This window comes from Pongo pygmaeus, chromosome 9 (assembly GCF_028885625.2).
Source record: "Pongo pygmaeus isolate AG05252 chromosome 9, NHGRI_mPonPyg2-v2.0_pri, whole genome shotgun sequence".
Lineage (NCBI taxonomy): Eukaryota > Metazoa > Chordata > Mammalia > Primates > Hominidae > Pongo > Pongo pygmaeus.
This window is the reverse complement of record NC_072382.2, coordinates 34133196-34143301: the sequence shown is the minus strand read 5'-3', so window position 1 is coordinate 34143301 and position 10106 is coordinate 34133196.

Here is a 10106-nt window from a genome sequence, read left to right as displayed (position 1 = left end):
AGTTGCTCTGGTAAGATGGGTTTTATTTGTTTGAACAAAAATCCAATCAATTTTCACACTTTTTTTTTTCTTCATGATATATGATTTATTGAAAAAGGCAGGCCAGTTGTTTTACATTCTGGATTTGTCTTTTTTATTTCCTCAGGGTGTCATTTAATTTATACCTCCATTCCTGTTTCTCTTAAGATGAAAGGTAGCCCTGGAGGGTTGGTAACAACACTTGAGAGGTGATATTATATACTTTATATTGCATCACATCATGAGACACTTAATGTCAGTGCTGAGCTTGATCAGTTGATTGAGGTGATCTGCTCAGGATTTAAATTTCAAGGAAGTTACACACTGAGTATAAGGCAACTATAATTGTTGTATTCATTTATTTATATTTTTATTTTTTGAGACAGGGTCTTGCTTTGTCACCCAGGCTGGAGTACAGTGGTGCAAACACGGCTCACCGTAGCCTTGATCTCCCTCACTCAAGCAATCCACCTGCCTCAGCCTCCCAAGTAGCTGGGACTGCAGGCACGCACCACCATGCCTGGCTAATTTTTGTGTTTTTTTGTAAAGACAGGGTTTTGCCATGTTGCCCAAGCTGGTCTCAAACTCCTGGCCTCAAGAGATTCTCCCACATCAGCCTCCCAAAATGCTGGGATGACAGGCGTGAGCCACCAGGCCTGGTCAATTGTTGTATTTAAAGAGATTAACGAGAAACTAGAAGACAGATCTAAAGAAACTCAGAATGTCATCCGGAAAGTAAAAATGGTGGAAACTATGAAAGAGAGGATAAGAAATTTGGAGGATAGAGTAAAAAGCAAAAATACGTCTAAGCTGGATGCAGTGGAACACATTTGTAATTCCAGCTAGTAGGGAGGCTGAGGCAGGAGAATTGCTTGCACCCAGGAGTTCAAGGCCAGCTTGGGCAATATAGCAAAACTCCATTTCTTAAAAATACACACACACACACACACACGCACGCGTGCACGTGCACACGCATCTGATTAGAATTTCAGAAACAGATAATGGAATTAAGAAGAGGAATATTCCAAAAATACAATGGCTGAAAATTTTCCAGGTTTATTTTTTGTTTTTGTGTTTGTGTGTAGCTGGGACTACAGATGTTCACCACCACGCCCAGATAATTTTTTGTATTTTTGTAGAGATGGGGTTTAATGTTGTCCAGGCTGGTCTTGAACTCCTGATCTCAGGTGATCCGCCCACCTCGGCCTCCTAAAGTGCTGCAATTATAGGCATGAGTCACCATGCCTGGCCAGTTTTCCAGTTTTAATGATAAATGTCAATCTTTGGATTGAGAAAGCCCAATGTACTTTTCGATACATTAATGTAAAACTGCAGAACACCAAAGAAAAAGAGGACTTAAAATAAGCTAGAGAAAAAAGAGAAACCACTTACAAAGCAATGATAATGTGGTTTAACTCTATGTCTCACCAATGGCTTCCAACAATGGAAGCCAGAAGACATTGAAATAATGTCTTCCATGGCCTGAGAGGAAATAACTATCATCCTAAAATTTTATAACCAGTGAAGCTAGTTTTCAAGAATATGACAAAGCCAAAAAAAAAAAAAAAAAAAAAAAAGCGGGATAGTTTATCAATACAAGTCCCTCATTAATGGAAATTCTAAAGATTCTTCCTCAAGTAGTGGGAAAATGATTCCAGATGGAAAGTCTTAATATATAAGCAGGGCTTGTGAGCAATAATATTGATGAATGTGTGACTAAATCTAAAGAAACAGTCTATAAAATAATATTTGACTTTGGGAGGAAAGTCCAGAACTAAAATACTGGGCACAGTAACATTGTAATTGGCATTTCAGAGATCAAAGTTAAAGCATTGTAAGGTTCTCATATTGTTTAGGAGAATAAATATATTGGTTAATTCTTGACTTTGTTGAGAGGATATGTTAAAATAGGGCAATAATCAAAAGAAGAGATAAAGAAAATGTAAGTCAAGAGAACAGTATGAAATGAAAATTAAGGAGAAGGAACAAAATAGAATGAAAAAAACAAATTTCAACAAATCAAAAATAAAGGAAGAAAGAGGAATGTAAAACAAAAACAAAAATGACAGAAAACACAAAATAAACTTGTCAAGTAAAATCCAAATAAATCACTAATCACTATAAATGTAAGTTTTTCAACCTCTTTACTTAAAAGACCAAAATTGTCAAAACATTTTTTTTTCTTTTTTTCACATGAGATGGTTCAAGCAAAACAAATTTTTTGTTTTGTTTTGTTTTTTGAGACAGAGTTTCGCTCTTGTTGCCCAGGCTGGAGTGCAATGGCATGATTTTGGCTCACCACAACTTCTGCCTCCTGGGTTCAAGCGATTCTCCTGCCTCAGCCTCCCGAGTAGCTGGGATAACAGGCATGCACCACCACACCCAGCTAATTTTGTATTTTTAATAGAGACGGGGTTTCTGCATGTTGGTCAGGCTGGTCTCAAACTCCTGACCTCAGGTGATCCGCCCACCTCAGCCTCCCAAAGTGCTGGGATTACAGGCGTGAGCCACCATGCCTCACCTGTAAAACATATTTTTTAAAAGCAACTTAACTTTTATGAGTGATAATATCTAAAACAAAAAGACATAGAAAAATTGGGAGTCAAATTATGGGAAAAATGTATTGGCATCTATTAAGAAAAAGACCCTGAGGTAGCTGTTTTAATGTCACGCATAACAGACTTTAAGATAAAAGAGTATTACTCATGAAGGAGATTACCCCATGTTAAAAGGTTAATTTCACCAGGAAGTTATGACAGTTCTAACTTTTATGATCTTTCTTTGTCTCTTTTGATGAATACTCATCTCCCAAATTTAGAATTCCCTAGGTCTCAGTTTAGAACTGTTTTTTAAATTAAAAAAAAAAATTGAAATGGGGCCTTGCTATGTTGCTCAGGCTGGAGTGCAGTGGTACAATCATAGCTCAGTACATCCTGAAACTCCTGGACTCAAGAAATCCCCTCATCCTGGCCTTCCAAAGTGCTGGGATTACAGGTGTGAGCCACTGGCTTGACCATTATCGCAATCTTTTTCTTGATAATCACATTCAGTTCCATGGCTTTATTCATTTATTTATTTTAGTAGAGATGAGGTCTTGCTATGTTGCCAAGGCTGGTCTCGAACTCCTGGCCTCAAGTGATCCTCCCAGCTCAGCCTCTCAAAGTGCTGGGATTACAGGGGTGAACCACCATGCCTGGCCTCAGTTCCATGCTTTCAAATGCCAGCTGTACACTAACTCTCAAAGTTGTATCTTTAGCCAATACCTCTATTCTGAATTCCAGACTCATTAAATAAATTGCCTATGTGACATCTCCACTTGGGTATCTAACAGTATCTCAAACGATACAGTCTGTAATCCCAGCACTTTGGGAAGCTGAGGGAGGAGGATTGCTTGAGTCCAGAAGTTTAAGACTGCAGTGAACTATGATCATGCCACTGCACTCCAGTCTTGCTGAAAGAGTGAGACCCTGTCTTTAAAAATAAAATCAAATAATTTAAAAATGTTAAATTAATACTGGTATGTCTAAAACCAAGCTTTTGATCTGATTCACCAAACATGCTCTTCTCCCATGCTTTACCATCTCAGAAAATGGCAACTCCATCTTTCCAATTGCATAGGTCCAAACAATGGAGTGGCCTTGACTTCTCAGTTTCTCTTCCATCCCATATCTTAACAGCAAATCTAGTAAATTCTATCTTTAGAAGGTTTGCTGTTAAGATATGGGATGGAAGGGAAATCTGATTGCTTCTCTCCACCCCTTTTGCCCTCAGTCTGCTCCAAGCTACAATCATCTTTCACCTGGATTACTGTGATTACCTTTTAACTGGTCTCCTTGCTTCTGCCTTTGATCTCTATGATAGTCCAGGTTCTCCAAGAAGCAGATGCCAAGACAGGATTAAATGTACAAGAAATTTATTGTGGGAAAACCCTGTGAGAGAAAGTGGGGAGGGAGCAGGAGAAGCTGGGAGAGCTGTCAGACTGTGATGCAAGTCAAATGAAGGAGAGAAGGAACATTGGGTGGAACATTCTTAGACTTGTGCAGTTATGAAAAATTCAGCAAAGCTGTTAGGGAGTCCTGAGCTAAAATGTTGCCTGTCGAGGAGTTCTGCAATTCCTGGAAATGGGTCTGCCCTAGTATCCCTGCTGAGAGAAGCCAGTGGAAAGCACGGGCTCAAAATCCCACATCTGGGATCCCAGTCAATTATGCTTCCTGCAGTGAGCCATCAAGAGTGCTTTCCAATGATTGCCATGTGTATCGCTTCAGTCAATTCTCCCTAGAGTAGTCAGAGCGATCCAGCTAAAATGCTGGATCACGTCATTCCTGTTGCTTAAAACTCTCCAGTCCCTTCCCATTTGATTCAGAATTAAACCAAATTCCCTACACAGGCTGCCCCACTACTTGAAAGAGGTGAGATCAATAGGTCCTCAAACCCTAAATGGAATTATTTGTGGCAGATATAGGGTAGTCTGACCAGGTAGTCTGCTCTGACTTAATTTAGTAACAATTGGAAAGTTAGAAGACGGTGATTCTTGGAAAAAATACAATTTGACTTCCTTGGATCTGGCCCAAAATGTCCTTATAGTGTTGGGTCACTTTCTCAGAATGTGAGCTGATGGGATACTGATATGGTTTGGCTGTGTCCCAAATCTCATCTTGAATTGTAGTTTCCATAATCCCACGTGTGGTGGGAGGGATCTGATGGGAGGTAATTGAATCATGAGGGCGGTGGGCGGTTACCTCCATGCTATTCTCATGATAGTGAGGGAGTTCTCACGAGATCTAATGGGTTTATAATGGGCTTTTCCCCTTTTGCTCAGCACTTCTCCTTCCTGCTGCCATGTGAAAAAGCATGTGTTTGCTTCCCCTTCCACCATGATTGTAAGTTTCCTGAGGCCTTCCCAGCCCTGCAGAATTGTGAGTCAATTAAACCTCTTTCCTTTATAAACTACCCAGTCTCGGGCAGTTCTTTATAACAGCGTGAGAACGAACCAATAGAGATACAAAAGAGATTGTATCAACATACACATTTACTTTTCCAGTGAAAGAATGAAGAAAACATGCATGTTTGAGGTTTTCTTGAGGGAAGTATCTAATGATTCACCTACAACCAGGGACTCTTCAGGCTGAAGATAGCTTTTAATTTTTCTTCTAGTCCCCTAGTAGACTAATTTAAACCTGTTTTCTATTCATCACTCCTAGAGGTGATGACTGTTTCTGGAATTAAGGTTCAAAGGAGGTAAAAGAAGGAAGAGCTCTTCGGAGAAATTGTTACTGGTGGAGGGTGTCCAGGTTCTTGGTGCTTTAAACAAAGAATTGGACAAATCACACAAAGAATGAAATAACACAAGGAGAGATTTATTGAAAATGAATTCACACTCCACAGGCTGGCAGCAGCCCAAGCAAGCAGCTGAAGGGCTTGGTTACAGAATTTTCTGTGGTTTAAATACCCTCTAGAGGTTTCCCATTGGTTACTTGGTATACACCCTATGTAAATGAAGTAGTAGCCTGTGATCAGTCTGATTGGTTGCAGAAAGTGACCAACAAGAGGCTGAAGTGAAATTACAAAGTTACACCCTAAGCAGACTTCTGATTGGTTGTGGAAAGTGACCAATCAGAGGCTAAGGTGAAGTTATAAAGTTATACTCCTATGCAAATGAAGATTTGGCCCATGACTAGCCTGATTGGTTGTGGGAGGGGAGCAATCACAGGTACTTTCAATTTTTCATCTGCCATGCAGAAAAGGGGTGGGTTGCAAAGGGAGTAGTCTCTGGTCCTTTTGTTACTTGAGCATAGGAAGTTGGGATTTTCCTTTGGTTTAGTTCTAGGAAATCAGCATGAATCGGCCTTAGATTCCCTGCCTCCAGACCCTATTCTGCCTCAAAATCGTTGATTCTAAGGCTATGGCAAGAAAAGTCAAGGTACATTTGAACATCTTACTGTATCAGAAAGTAAAAAAGTGCTGAAAAATTGGTGGGGACACAAGAGCCAGCTCGAGGGGGACTCCCACTGATTAAACTTAGCATCAAAATAAGTAACAGGAATGGATTATAACTCATTGATTAACCAAAAATGAATCAATGATTCTCTATTATTACAAAAAAAGAAAATCACCTTAAAAAAAACTTCAGCTGGGCGCGGTGGCTCACGCCTGTAATCCCAGCACTTTGGGAGGCCGAGGTGGGCGGATCACCTGAGGGTGGGAGTTCGAGACCAGCCTGACCAACATGGAGAAACCCCGTCTCTACTAAATATACAAAATTAGCCGGGCGTGGTGGTGTGCACCTATAGTCCCAGCTACTTTGGAGCTTGAGGCAGGAGAATCGCTTGAACCTGGGAGGTGGAGGTTGCGGTGAGCCGAGATTGCACCATTGCACTCCAGCCTGGGCAACAAGAGCGAAACCCCGTCTCAACCCCCACCCAAAAAAAACCTTCATGTTAAAAAGTATTAGTGGTGTTAATGTGGCTTTTGAAATTTGAAAATCCAGTTTTGCTGTTTCTTAATGTTCATGTGAAAGAATAAACATTCCTATAAAATGTCCCTATAAATATTGAAAAATTAGCTTTTCATTAGTAAAAGCAAAATTCATGTATCTTCTAAAGAGTACATATTTTACAAGCCTCATTACACGCTCTTGACACAAAACATTCAGAAATAGAAAACAAGCATTGATTAAAAGCTCTATATTTTTCTTTTTCTTTCTTTCTTTTTTTTGAGATGGAGTCTGTCTGTCACCCAGGCTGTAGTGCAGTGGCACAATCGTTGTTCACCGCAACCTCCACCTCCCGGGTTCAAGCGATCCTCCTGCCTCAGCCTCCTGAGTAGCTGGGACTACAAGCACATGCCACCATGCCTGGCTAATTTTTGTATTTTTAGTAGAGACAGGGTTTCACCATGTTGGTCAGGCTGGTCTCTAACTTGACCTTGTGATCCGCCTGCCTCGGCCACCCAAAGTACTGGGATTACATGTGTGAACCACCATGCCCAGCCAAGTCCCTGGAATTGAGCCCTGGGCTGTGTCTCTGCCTTCTGGGTAAATGAGGAACAGAAATGAAAATTATATTCTGTGAGAGTCAGTGTGAAATTGCATCTTCTGCACAGGCAGTGTTTGAAATGTACATCCTAGTCTCCATTCATGCTTAGGTACAGACATCTCCAGTTCATGCTTAGGTAAATAACCTGTTCTAGTTGTAGGAGTCCCAGACATTCCAGCTCCCACCACACCCATGTGGACTCACATGGAAGTCTCTGCCCCAACGCTGAGTCGCAACTGCCACATTCAGGACACATGTCTCCAACACTTACATAAAGGACTTTTAGGACGGGCGCAGTGGCTCACACCTGTAATTAGCCGGGCGTGTTGGCGGGCGCCTGTAGTCCCAGCTACTCAGGAGGCTGAGGCAGGAGAATGGCGTGAACCTGGGAGGCGGAGCTTGCAGTGAGCTGAGATCGCGGCACTGCACTCCAGCTTGGGGGACAGAGCGAGACTCCGTCTCAAAACAACAACAACAACAACAAAAGAAAAAAAAAACACTACAAAAATTAGCTGGGCATGGTGGCACACTCCTGTAGTCTCAGCTATTCAGGAGGCTGAGGGAGGAGAATGGCGTGAACCCAAGAGGCGGAGCTTGCAGTGAGCTGAGATCGCCCCACTGCACTCCAGCCTGGGGGACAGAGCAAGACTCCGTCTCAAAAAAAAACAAAAAAAAAAACAAAAAAAAAAACCGGCTTTCAACTGAAGTCATAGAAGACCACCTTTTTATAGCCTCCAAAGTAATCATTGATCCATGCAATAATCATCAATAAATACTAAAACTACTATGTGAAATACTGTTGGGGAACAGGATACTCATACAGTTTCCAAGTATCACTCCACAGAATATTTCTTAATTACAAAGGAAAAACATCTTTATGTCAGAGAAATCCAGGAGGACCTTAGCTAAATGTACAAAGTTTGTTTTTTGGCTTTTGTTGTTGCAGTTTTTGAGACAGAGTCTCGCTCTGTTGCTCAGGCTGGAGTGCAGTGGCATGATCTCCGCTCACTGCAACCTCCGCCTCCTCGATTCAAGCCATTCTCCTGCCTCAGTCTTCCAAGTAGCTGGGATCACAGGCGTGCGCCACCAGGCCTGGCTAATCTTTGTATTTTTGGTAGAGACAGGGTTTTGCCATGTTGGCCAGGCTGGTCTAGAACTCCTGGCCTCAAGTGATCCGCCCACCTCAGCCTCCCAAAGTGCTGGGATTACAGGCATGAGCCACTGCACCGGCCTGAACAAAGTTAATGAAGCAAACTGACATGCTGTGCCCCTTGGGTTGGGGATCCCTAAGATCAACCTCAGGTTTGATGATTCACTAGAAGTACTCACAAAACTCAAAAAAAAAACCTGTTCTGCTCACAGCTACAGTATCTTACAAAGAAAGGGCGCAGATTTAAATCAGCAAAGTGAAAAGGTGCATGAGGTTAAGTATAGGAGAAATCAAGGGCAAGCTTCCAGTTGTCCTCTCCCAGTGGGGCCACACAGATTGTACTTAATTCTTTCAGCAACTATGTGTGACAACAGGTGTGAAGACTGCTGTCCAAAGAAGCAGACCCAAGCCCCTTGGTACTCAGGATTTTCATGGTGGTCAATCACATAAGCATGTGTTGTCCATGTGGCTGACTTTAGCTGTCCAGTCTCCAGACCACGAGAGGTCAAACTGATACAGCATGGTCCAGGACCCCAGGCATAGAAAAACAGGTGTTCACCGTAAGTCAGATCGTTAGCCCAAACGAACTAATCAAACAAATAATTTGGCCCAGGGCCTAAGGCATATAGAAACACTCTTATCAGGCAGGATAATTGCTCAGAGGTTACCTTCCAGCAGCAGGTCAAGGTCCAGTCCTTTCTTGGGGATGTTTGAACAGTCCAAGCCTCCTGAGTTAACCCCTTACAGAACACTCCCTGATATGAAAAGGGCACAAATCAACAATGTAGTATACTGCAAAAATATCTTATCTAGATATAACGATGAGGAAACCATCAGAGATCCCAGGATTGATCAGCTTGGCAAAACAATTGCCCTGCCTCTTTAAAAAAAATGTCAGTTATGGAAAACAAAAACAACAAAAAAAAAGGGGGCAACTTTTCTAGATTAAAGGGCAACTTTTCTAGATTAAAGGAGACTTCTACTTTTTATTTCTATGGTTTTGACTACTTTAGATACTTCATATGAGTGGGATCATAAAGGGAGTGTCTTAAGTAACATGACCATGGAAGATGGGACAAAACAAGAGGCACTTGGATTAATTTAATTAGTGTCCTGTTGAATTTAAGAATATAATGTTTGACACATGTACAAGCAGATCAGTAGCAGACTTAGGGAATTACTATCAGGCATATTTCACTTAGCATTATATCCTTGAGGTTCATCCATGCTGCAGCACGTGACAGGATTTTTAGTTGATCCTAGAACTAGTTCCTCATCTATTTTTTTTTTACATAGCACAATGTGTGATCCTTCACAGATATTCCATTCTATGTGTGTATCACATTTTCTTTTTCCATTCATCTGTCAATGGACACTCGTGTTACTTCTACCTCTCGGCTACTGTGAACAATACCAGGATGAATAGGGGTGTGCAAATATCTCTTCAAGACTGCTTTCAGAGACGAGGCACAGTGGCTCACTCCTGTAATCCCAGCACTTTAGGAGGCTGAGACAGGTGGATCACTTGAGCCCAGGAGTTTGAGACCAACCTGGGCAACATGGCAAAACCCGTCTTTGCAAACTCAGGAGCTGATCCTGGGGAGGTCAAGGCTGTAGTGAACCGTGATTGCACCACTGCACTCCAGCCTGGGCAACAGAGTGAGAGCTTGTCTCTAAAATAAATAAATAAATAAATAAATAAATAAATAAATAAATAAAGGACTCTGCTTTCAGTTATTTTGGATGTATATTCAGAAGTGAGACTGCTGGATCATATGACAAGTCTATTTTTAATTTTGTGAGAAATCTTAATACTATTTCTCATAATGGCTGCACAATTTTACATTCCCACCAACAGTACAAAGAATCCCAATTCTTTCAAATCCTTGCCAACACTTGTTATT